Below are 12,062 nucleotides of genomic sequence, written 5' to 3'. Positions count from 1 at the left end.
TGCCTCCTCTCACACCTCTCGACATACAAAGGCTGCTCTGTGACAACGTGGATTCGAAGAGCTTCCTCGCCGCCCAAACTCGCCAGACCTGGCACCAAGTGATTTCCACCTGCTTCCTCAACTGAAAGAACACCTTTGTGGAAAGCGCTCTAACGACAACAGTGAATGGGTTTTCAGGGTGTCTTCAGAAAACTTCTTCCTTACTGGAATTGAAAATCTTCATTATCGATATGACAACGTGACTGTATTGAAAAGCAGGGTGATTATGTTGAAAATAAAATTATAAACACTTTTACAATTGTTGGTGTTGTTTGTTAGATTTAGAACTTGTTGACCAGCCCTCGTGTATGGTACGCTTGACATATCCTAACTTCGCAGAAACAATACTTTATTTTAAAACGCATTTAATTGAAGAATGAGTGTGTTATATCACTGTGTGTCAGCTTAAACTGATGAAGGTCGTTGATGTTTACCACTTTGGGAATCACCCGAGCACGGGTATAAAGTTAATGTTCAAGAAAAAAACGTCATTACACATGTTAATAAACCGATTACCTCTGATGCATGCATGTATAATATTTTTAAATAGTTAGGCTTATAGTTGTTTTTGTTTTTAAAACAAAAAAACAAAACAAAACACTCACACGCCTCCCAAGAAAATCAGAGGTGGTAATGGTCACGCATGTACATGCAGATACCGTATGATCAGTGGCATATGTAGTAATATCGTGAAGACTTTTCACAGCGCTCTAATGTTTGCTTTACGACGACGTGTTGTTTCTTGACACATGACAATGGTCATAAATGGAGGCAGGTCAGTTGACATCGCTGTGGCGATTATATGTGAAGTATGTGTCCAACTTGTAAATTGTAGTAAAATAATATAAAGCTCAACAATCTGACGTAGCAAAAGTTTAAATGTTTAAATGAATATTCTGTTGCAATCGCCAACGCTGCCTTACTGAACAAAACAAGGTGTACTACACATATCCTGCAAACAAGGCAGGGAAAAGCGCTAACACACAGTCTCGTGTCTCCAGCACACACTACCAATCCCATGTCTCTAACACGTAGTCCCGTATCTCCAACACACAGTCCCGTATCTCTAACATACAGTCCCGTATTTCCAACACACAGTCCCGTGTCTCGAACATACAGTCCCGTATTTCCAACACACAGTCCCGTGTCTTGAACATACACTATACCAGTCTCGTGTCTCTAACACACAGTCCCGTATCTCTAACATACAGTCCCGTATTTCCAACACACAGTCCCGTGTCTCTAACACACAGTCTCGTGTTTCTAACACACAGTCCCGTATCTCTAACATACAGTCTCGTGTTTCTAACACACAGTCCCGTATCTCCAACACACAGTCTCGTGTTTCTAACACACAGTCCCGTATCTCTAACATACAGTCTCGTGTTTCTAACATACAGTCCCGTATCTCTAACATACAGTCTCGTGTTTCTAACACACAGTCCCGTATCTCTAACATACACTCTCGTGTTTCTAACACACAGTCCCGTATCTCCAACACATAGTCCCGTATTTCTAACACACAGTCCCGTGTCTCTAACATACAGTCTCGTGTTTCTAACACACAGTCCCGTATCTCTAACATACAGTCCCGTATCTCTAACATACAGTCTCGTGTTTCTAACACACAGTCTCGTGTCTCTAACACACAGTCTCGTGTTTCCAACACACAGTCCCGTGTCTCTAACACACAATCTCGTGTTTCTAACACACAGTCTCGTGTCTCTAACACACAGTCTCGTGTTTCCAACACACAGTCCCGTGTCTCTAACACACAGTCTCGTGTTTCTAACACACAGTCCCGTATCTCTAACATACAGTCCCGTATTTCCAACACACAGTCCCGTGTCTCTAACACACAGTCTCGTGTTTCTAACACACAGTCCCATATCTCCAACACACTGTCCCGTGTCTCGAACATACAGTCTCGTGTTTCTAACACACAGTCCCGTATCTCTAACACACAGTCACGTGTCTCTAACACACAGTCACGCATTTCTAACACACAGTCTAGAGTCTCTAACACACAGTCTCGAGCCTCTAACACAGTCACGTATCTCTAACACAGTCTCGTGTCTCTAACACCCATTCACCTATCTCTAACACACAGTCATGTATCTCTCACACACAGTCACGTATCTCCAACACACAGTCCCGTGTCTCTAACACACAGTCACGTATCTCCAACACACAGTCACGTATCTCTAACACAGTCTCGAGTCTGTAACACACAGTCCCGTGTCTCTAACACACACTACCAGTCTCGTGTCTCTAACACACAGTCATGTATCTCTCACACACAGTCACGTATCTCCAACACAAAGTCCAGTGTCTCTAACACACAGTCACGTATCTCTAACACACATTCACGTATCTCTAACACACAGTCCCGTGTCTCTAACACACAGTCTCGAGTCTCTAACACACAGTTCCGTATCTCTAACACACAGTCCCGTATCTCTAACACACAGTCTCGTGTCTCTAACACACAGTCACGTATCGCTAACACACATCCCCGTGTCTCTAACACACACTACCAGTCTCGTGTCTGTACACAGAGTCACGTGTCTGTAACACACACTATACAAGTCTCGTGTCTCTAACACGCACTATACCAGTCTCTTATCTAATAACACACAGCCCCGTATCTCAAACACACAGTCACATATCTCAAACACACAGACCTGTGTCTCTAACACACACTACCAGTCCCCTGTCTCTAACACACAGTCTCGTGTCTCTAACACACAGTTTCGTGCCTCTAACACACAGTCTCCAGTCTCTAACACACAGTCACGTGTCTCAAACACACAGTTCCGTGCATCAAACACTCACTACAAGTCCCGTGTCTCTTTACACACAGTCTCCAGTCTCTAACACACAGTCATGTATCTCTAACACACAGTCTCGTGTCTCTAACACACATTCACGTATATCTAACACACAGTCACGTATCTCTAACACACAGTCCCGTGTCTCTAACACACAGTCCCGTGTCTCTAACACACAGTCACGTATATCTAACACACAGCCAGGTATCTCAAACACACAGTCCCGTATCTCTAACACACAGTCCCGTGTCTCTAACACACAGTCAGGGATATCTAACACACAGCCAGGTATCTCAAACACACAGTCCCGTGTCTCTAACACACAGTCCCGTGTCTCTAACACACAGTCACGTATATCTAACACACAGCCAGGTATCTCTAACACACAGTCACGCATCTCCAACACACAGTCCCGTGTCTCCAACACACACTACCAGTCTCGTGTCTGTAACACACAGTCCCGTGTCTCTAACACACACTACCAATCTCGTGTCTCTAACACACAGTCTCGAGTCTGTAACACACAGTCCCGTATCTCTAACACACAGTCACGTATCTCTAACACACTGTCCCGTGTCTCTAACACACAGTCTCGAGTCTCTAACACACAGTTCCGTGTCTCAAACACACAGTTCCGTGCATCAAACACTCACTACAAGTCCCGTGTCTCTAAAACACAGTTCCGTGTCTCAAACACACAGTCCCGTATCTCTAACACACAGTCCCGTGTCTCTAACACAGTCACAAATCTCTAACACACAGTCCCGTGTCTCTAACACACAGTCTCGTGTCTCTAACACACAGTCCCGTGTCTCTAACACAAAGTCACGTATCTCTAACACAAAGTCCCGTATCTCCAACACACAGTTTCGTATCTCTAACACACAGTCTCGAGTCTCAAACACACATTCACGTATCTCTAACACACAGTTCCGTGCATCAAACACTCACTACAAGTCCCGTTATCTCTTGCACACAGTCTCCAGTCTCTAACACACAGTCACGTATCTCTAACACACAGTCACGTATCTCTAACACACAGTCACATGTCTCTAACACACAGTCCCGTGTCTCTAACACACAGTCACGTATATCTAACACACAGCCAGGTATCTCAAACACAAAGTCCCGTGTCTCTAACACACAGTCTCGAGTCTCTAACACACAGTCTCGAGTCTCTAACACACAGTTCCGTGTCTCTAACACACAGTCTCGAGTCTCTAACACACAGTTCCGTGTCTCGAACACACAGTCCCGTATCTCTAACACACAGTCCCGTGTCTCTAACACACAGTCACGAGTCTCTAAAACACAGCCCCGTGTCTCTAACACACACTACCAGTCTCGTGTCTGTACACAGAGTCACGTGTCTCTAACAGACAGACACGTATCTCCAACACAGAATCACGTGTCTCTAACACACACTATACCAGTCTCGTGTCTCTAACACGCACTATACCAGTCCCCTGTCTCTAACACACAGTCTCGTGCCTCTAACACTCGCTACCACTCCTGTGTCTCTAACACACAGTCTCGTGTCTCTAACACACATTCACGTATCTCTAACACAAAGTCACGTATCTCTAACACACAGTCACGTATCTCTAACACACAGTCACGTATCTCCAACACACAGTCACGTGTCTCTAACACACAGTCACGTATCTCTAACACACAGTCACATATCTCTAACACACAGTCACGTGTCTCTAACACACAGTCACGTGTCTCTAATACACATTCACGTGTCTCTAACGCACAGTCTCATGTCTCTGACACACACAGTCTCCAGTCTCTAACGCACAACAACAGTGCTGACTATTTCCCTGACACACAATCACAGTCCTGACTATTTCCCTGACACACCATAACAGTCCTGACTATTTCCCTGACACACGATCACAGTCCTGACTGTTTCCCTGACCCCACAATCACAGTCCTGACTGTTTCCCTGACACACTATCACAGTCCTGACTGTTTCCCTGACACACAATCACAGACCTGACTGTTTCCCTGATACACAATCACCGTCCTGACTGTTTCCCAGACACACAATCACAGTCCTGACTATTTCCCTGACACACAATCACAGTCCTATTTTCCTGACACACCATAACAGTCCTGACTTTTTCCCTGTCGCAGAATCACAGTCCTGACTGTTTCCCTGACACACAATCACAGTCCTGACTGTTTCTCTGACCCATAATCACAGTTCTCTCTATAGGACACACTATCACAGTCCTGACGGTTTCCCTGACACACAATCACAGTCCTGACTGTTTCCCTGACACACCATAGCAGTCCTGACTATTTCCCTGTCGCAGAATCACAGTCCTGACTGTTTCCCTGACCCATAATCACAGTTCTCTCTATATGACACACGATCACAGTCCTGGCTGTCCCTGACACACAATCACAGTCTTGACTGTTTCCCTGACACACAATCACAGTCCTGACTGTTTCCCTGTCGCACAATCACAGTCCTGACTGTTTCCCTGTTACCCTGACACACAATCACAGTCCTGACTGTTTCTCTGACCCATAATCACAGTTCTCTCTATAGGACACACTATCACAGTCCTGACGGTTTCCCTGACACACAATCACAGTCCTGACTGTTTCCCTGACACACCATAGCAGTCCTGACTATTTCCCTGTCGCAGAATCACAGTCCTGACTGTTTCCCTGACACACAATCACAGTCCTGACTGTTTCCCTGACCCATAATCACAGTTCTCTCTATATGACACACGATCACAGTCCTGGCTGTCCCTGACACACAATCACAGTCCTGACTGTTTCCCTGACACACAATCACAGTCCTGACTGTTTCCCTGTCGCACAAGCACAGTCCTGACTGTTTCCCTGACACACAATCACAGTCCTGACTGTTTCCCTGACACACCATAACAGTCCTGACTATTTCCCTGACACACAATCACAGCCCTGACTGTTTCCCTGACCCATATATCACAGTTCTCTCTATATGACACACAATCACAGTCCTGACTGTTTCCCTGTCGCAGAATCACAGTCCTGACTGTTTCCCTGACACACCATAACAGTCCTGACTATTTCCCTGACACACAATCACAGCCCTGACTGTTTCCCTGACCCATAATCACAGTTCTCTCTATATGACACACAATCACAGTCCTGACTATTTCCCTGTCGCAGAATCACAGTCCTGACTGTTTCCCTGACACACAATCACAGTCCTGACTGTTTCCCTGACCCATAATCACAGTTCTCTCTATATGACACACGATCACAGTCCTGGCTGTCCCTGACACACAATCACAGTCCTGACTGTTTCCCTGACACACAATCACAGTCCTGACTGTTTATCTGACACACGATCACAGTCCTGACTGTTTCCCTGACACACAATCACAGTCCTGACTGTTTCCCTGTCGCACCTGCACAGTCCTGGCTGTCCCTGACACACCTGCACAATCACGTGCATCTGCTCCGATTCCAAAAATAGGTGCACTCTTTAATGAATGTCCTAGTTAATATGTTACGGCAGAACTGTTGTACGTTCTGTGGGTTAAGCTACATACATGGGCCCATACAGCAATGATCTTGTATATCTTGTGTATCAGTTGACATGATATGGCTATGGCGTGCGTTGATTTGTATGTCGATGTTGGTGCTGCTCCATGTGTAACAACTAGACCATCAACGTATGTTTCACCTTTAACTACAGTGTATGCTAGACTGATGAGCAATTGTTCCAGTCCTTCTTGGTCACTTTCTTCTATCAGCAAATAGCACAGATACTGTATTGACCTATCAGAGTATATATATATATATATAAAAGACGCCACTGTATCTCGGCCCATACGTTGCCTGCCAGGAAGCGGCCATCTGCCACACCTTGGCTTAATCGCCCACACTGACCAGTCCACATAACAAACACCACAGCAGTAGACCTGACCACGGGCCGCTTAGCTAAGTTTGGTAGCAGTGCTTAATGAGTGTGCAGATGAAATTAATTATCTATATCTAAAATCCTCCACTAGATCTAATATACGGATTCATCAGGCAACCTTTACCGTGGCACGACATATAGCGCTGAGCTGAGCACGTCCTCTTGTTGGTGGTAATACTTGTGCTGTCCCAATTAGTTTCCATTTGTGGATTAGTTCAAGAATAGTGTATAAGTATAAGCATAAGTATACGTATACATTTCACCATCTTCCCGAGGCAAGAGAGTTAACTGACTTTAAAAGTCCAGTTTCCCCCCTTGCCGAACTAGGCTGGAATTCCTGGGCTCGATCGTAGCGCCACCAGTGGCTTTTACGAGTTATGTCCCTTCTATGCCTCTCCTATGGACCAATCAAATTCCACCTCTCGTATCACTTGCATTTGCTTCAATCAAAATGGTGGAGCCCAGACAAGACGATCTGATCGACAATCAACATCTATATTGTGATAAAACGGGTCTTACATCGCGAAGTGCATCAAATCATGTGAGCACCTTGATTAAAAACTTGAAAAGATTTGGAAAATATCTGTTGACAACGAGTTGGCAGTGCACATGTTTTGCAAATCCTGCAATCGACCGAACTCTGCATGACAGTTAACGAACCGGATTTTGATTGGATTATGCATAGACTCATTAGTCCAGCCAAAATCTAACTCTATAATACCAGCCTAGTTCGGCAAGGGTGGAAACTGGACTTTTATAGTCAGTTAACTCTCTTGCCTCGGGAAGATGACATTTCACGAGAGTGTACTATACATCATTTATGTTCAAAGGTCAGTAGCTATTTCATTGCACATTCAAGTAGGCCTATATATACGGTCTTGCACCTTGTGTGGAACTGAAACAATCTGTCTTGTTTGTGTATTCATTAATTGTTAATTCGGCATATACGTCATTACATTTTGATTAAAATTCAAAACATTTGCGGTGTTTAAAAAAACTTTCACCAAAAATGCTGGGAGTGCCATTTTCTTCCGAGCCAAGGCCTCCTTTAACTAACTTAATTCTGGTTGTATGTGCCTTGGCGAACAGAAGACGGTCAGTTGATATTATTCACGTCATATATGGAATATTATATGAAATAATTCATCAAATCTGAAACACAAAAACAAAATGATACATGTACTGTATATATGTAGATCTACTGCGGGTATATAACTACGGTTCAGTAAATATGCCCAGCGGCCAGGTTAAAACTTTTTGTGCAGACGGAAGGCTATTTATAAATAAGCCCGGGCAAGGAACTTACACAGGTAATTTGTCTTCCAGGTTCATGTAGTATATACTATAAAAAATATGTGGAGAATCCGAAGTAGCAACAGGTTCTAATATAAAATCTCTACTCATTGTTACAAAAGTATAAACACGAAAACGCACAAGAAGTGCAATGTGTAGGGAAAATCGAACCATGATACTACCTCGCGATCGATTGACGTCATCGCCAGTGCCAAAGAATTGTACGGAAGCCTGTTTGAGGCAGTATTTTTGAAAGCGTGTAAAGGTTATATAGAGCGAACGTTGACATAACATAACGCACTTTTTAGTCAGTATTTATTTGCGAAAAATTACCCAATCTTAAAAAAAGGATCCCCAAAATTGTCCTGTCAAAGGAATATTCAAGGTGATGTATAATGTAAGGATATGTTAAACTATATTCGACTGATGATATTGGAGCCATGATATTTTACGTTCACAAATGCAGTTTCTTCTTTGTATCTTTACATACTGACATTGTGATTCACTAATTTCACTCAATTGCGCCACCTTGTAATAATCTAAGAGAAGTACGCGTACAAAATCCGATAGAGAAAGAAATTTACCGAACGAAATATCGCATCTCTTGGTGCCCAGGCTGTAATCGCTGAATGATTGGACTTTTTCTATTCAACGTCACCAGAACTTGTTATTATTGGATTGATTTTTTTCACGTCACATGAGTTATGAGACACGTAAAATGCTGTTGAATTACCCGATTAAGAAATAACGAAATAATTAAGAGGCGACAGGACATGTAGTTTCATGTAGAACTGATTTTGGCATATTCTTTTTCAAGAGTTTTGATTTGTAAAACTATTTCTGAATGTCGAGAATTATATCCGGAGCAGAACACCATACATAGACTTGAGCGAGAGAGAGGTTGAACCGCGCGGTGGAAGTTAGCCTTTTGACTTCGTAGGCCAGGCGGATCCAGTCAATGGGAAATAATTATTAAGCTTATACAGTCGAGTAGTTTCTAGTTGCCATGCACCTAAGACGGACTGTATATTCTGTTTATGGGTTACTGAAAAGGATTTCTCGTGTGTGATGGTGCTTATTCGATCGCTGCCAGCAGACGAAAAGTTTCTTGAATCATGAATGTTGAATGGCCGTGTTACAGGCAGAATCATGGCGAAGTTCGGTGTTTTATCTTAATTCGTAAGTTTATACAGGTAAGAATCGCAATTCTATGTTAAGTTACCGTAGGCTTTTAAAACGACTGTTGCATGCAGATGCAATTTATTTGTCGTTTAGGCCCATTAGGCCAAAATTGTTTACGGAAATTTGCCAAGATATTGGCGATGCGCTAGGCCTGGCCTAACGCAGCATCTTCGTTTTGAGCTGACAGTTTGGAGTTGTCAGAACTAGCCTAGCTGCCGATCCAGTTTCGTCGACGCTACCTTTTGACTTTCAATCATTCTAGGGTTCAGGATTTTCACCATACACGATCAGGGTGTATGTGCTTGTCTGTATCAAGTAACAGTACACCATTACTGTCCGTTCAAACGTAAAGAACGTGACCACAGTACCACATCTTTCGTTTTGGCATGCCAAAATGCATGGTTGGATCGACTAAGATCCTGAAGCTTCATGGTGACTAGCCTGTTGATTCCACGAGGTCGATATTTCTATGTTGGACGTGAACCATGCTTTTTTTTGTTGAAGCATTTTTAAAAAATATCTGTTGCATTGCGTAGATCTATACTCTATCCTATATGTGGTAAATGATCACCTGGATCTATATCCATTTCAATGGTATTAATTTGTTCATACAATTTACAACTCAATGATGATGTCATTATTTGTTATTTGTCTAAAACTATCAATCAGTGCGAATGTTTGGGGCAGATATGTAAAACATAGGAAACAGAGGGGGTGATCAGTCATATAGATCTGTAGCCTGGATATGGACGTATTTTTCAACCATGAGAGTTTTAAAGAAGTGATCTTTCTCCAAATGTTTGTTCATAACCCCTTCCACAACACCAATGTTTGTTTTATAATTAGACAAGATTTGTAAACATCAGACTAAATTTATTGCAATTATTTTGGCTTTATATAAATCTTGATTAATATATATGAAGAGCTGTCATTCATGAGACAGTGGAAGTACTATGTCTGAAACTGATATAAAGAAGATGTTGGACTAATATATATATATATATATGAGAGAGATACAGATAGATATGAATAATATATATAGATAAATAGATAGCGATAGATAGATAAAATACAAAAGTACAAAGATGAGGTGTAAAATTTACAGGTTACACGAATTCATGTGATTTTCAAGAGAGTATGTATTTTCACAAGTCAGAATGAATGCATGCATAGTCAGAAAGTAATGTGAACACTAGCGATTTGTAGTGTAACCATGAAGTTTTATCATGTGACTAACCAATGGTCAGCAGCGTTAGAAATTGGCACTAGTCCTGTAGTCCTTACCAAACTACCCAATAGTAAAGGTATCCTAAGGACTACTAGACATTGGCCCAATTTAAGGGTTTTGCTATATGTTGTCATTATAAGGACTAGTGGACAAATACTGTTAGTTTCTAACCCTGGGTCAGGGTAGTCCTGTCGGTACCCAGGTCCTATTCAGGATCCACCTGTTGTGAGTACCCTTCCCAAGTTACCCATCCCAGATGTCTATATGTATGTATTTTCTAAAAATGTTTCTGTAAAAAAATTGTACGAATTAAGCATGAACAGCTAGCAGTCATAAACATTAGCTTAATGTTAAAAGATTATGGTGACCAATTCAGGCGCCTTAGGAGCAATCATTCCAATGTAACAAAGAAATTTAAACTGCTAAAATATGGTAATGTGTTTAACTGTACAATTTTAAAGTTTTACTTATGATTCACCACCTGAAGAGTATCATGATATCAACATGACTTTCATAGCTTTACATTTGTAAAGAAGATCTCAGTGTGAATATCAGGTACCATTTGTAAGTTAGAGTGATCTCAATGGATAATGATAAGGAGCGGGTACTTTTTTCATAATCCTGATGTTATTAAGAAATAAGGTGGTTGATAAATGGATACCATCGCAGTAGACATATAAGTACCCAAGGACCCCTTGATTTTGAATATTGTGAAACAGCCTGTCTCCCCACATTTTATTAGCCCCAGTATCTTGGTAATATTATAAAATGGCTTTAGTCAATAATTAAATACATAGCTAAAGTATCAGGCTTAGCAATGTGTGTGTGTGTTTGTCTATATTGTATATGTACAGCAACTTCTTGCATTACCTAACTCTATTGTAAAGATCTCTTGTAATGAAACTTTTCTTGGATGTTTTAGTGTAGAAGTGGGAAAACAGGCCATACCAGCAACTACCTTCATATCAGTAGGTAACCGTTGGTCATGTTTACTTCTTTGGTTCAGCTATATATCTGTGGAAGGCATACTTTAAAATTAGACACATTCATACATCACTGCTTTAATGGTTGACTAAAATACATGTATTATCAAAGCTACTACACGTAGCTAAGAGCATTCCCCAATGCAGTAGTGATGGATGGTGGGCATGCCTGCTTACATAGATTGTTAATAGATAAACATTCAACAGAAAAATGTTATTCCTTCCTCTGAAACTTAACAAAAACTATAAATCCTATAAACTCTGTTTAACAGAATATTTATTTTGTAGGCTTGACATCTTTTTTTCTTTCCTGTCGAGTCACTGATGTACATCACGATACAGAGACTTAAAAGACATGTACCACAATATACTTCTACAGCTGATAGTTTGAACTATTTATGTTATCAGAGCTAAGATTGATTCTAATTATTGTGATCACTTTGTAGGAACCTTTTTTCTACATAAAGTTCATGATCAGTGATGTTGACCTAAAGCCTACAGATTGAGGTGAATACATATGGTGAATAGTGGTTGGGACGATACACCAACTGTGTGATCCGATACCTTGCTCA

General features: G+C 41.8%; 1 protein-coding gene across 9 annotated transcripts in view; it reads left to right on the top strand.

Annotated features, from left to right (window-relative positions):
• The window catches only part of LOC139477800 (sodium/calcium exchanger 2-like), a 194,231-nt gene that overhangs the window by 33,587 nt on the left and 148,582 nt on the right, over positions 1 to 12,062 (top strand). For 3 of the 9 annotated variants that reach the window (XM_071260230.1, XM_071260260.1, XM_071260218.1), the window contains exon 1: positions 8,999 to 9,290. The exons of 2 other annotated variants lie outside the window; for them this stretch is intronic. The gene's annotated coding sequence lies outside the window, so the exon portion shown is untranslated. Of the gene's footprint in view, positions 1 to 8,998; positions 9,291 to 11,429; positions 11,476 to 12,062 lie in introns of those variants that run through there. 4 more of the 9 variants (XM_071260287.1, XM_071260279.1, XM_071260270.1 and 1 more) reach the window with 2 other exon arrangements.

This window comes from Haliotis cracherodii, unplaced genomic scaffold, assembly GCF_022045235.1.
Source record: "Haliotis cracherodii isolate W230 unplaced genomic scaffold, xgHalCrac1.p SCAF_1, whole genome shotgun sequence".
In the NCBI taxonomy this organism is placed as follows: Eukaryota; Metazoa; Mollusca; class Gastropoda; order Lepetellida; family Haliotidae; genus Haliotis; species Haliotis cracherodii.
This window is presented reverse-complemented; position numbering and strand designations above follow the sequence as displayed.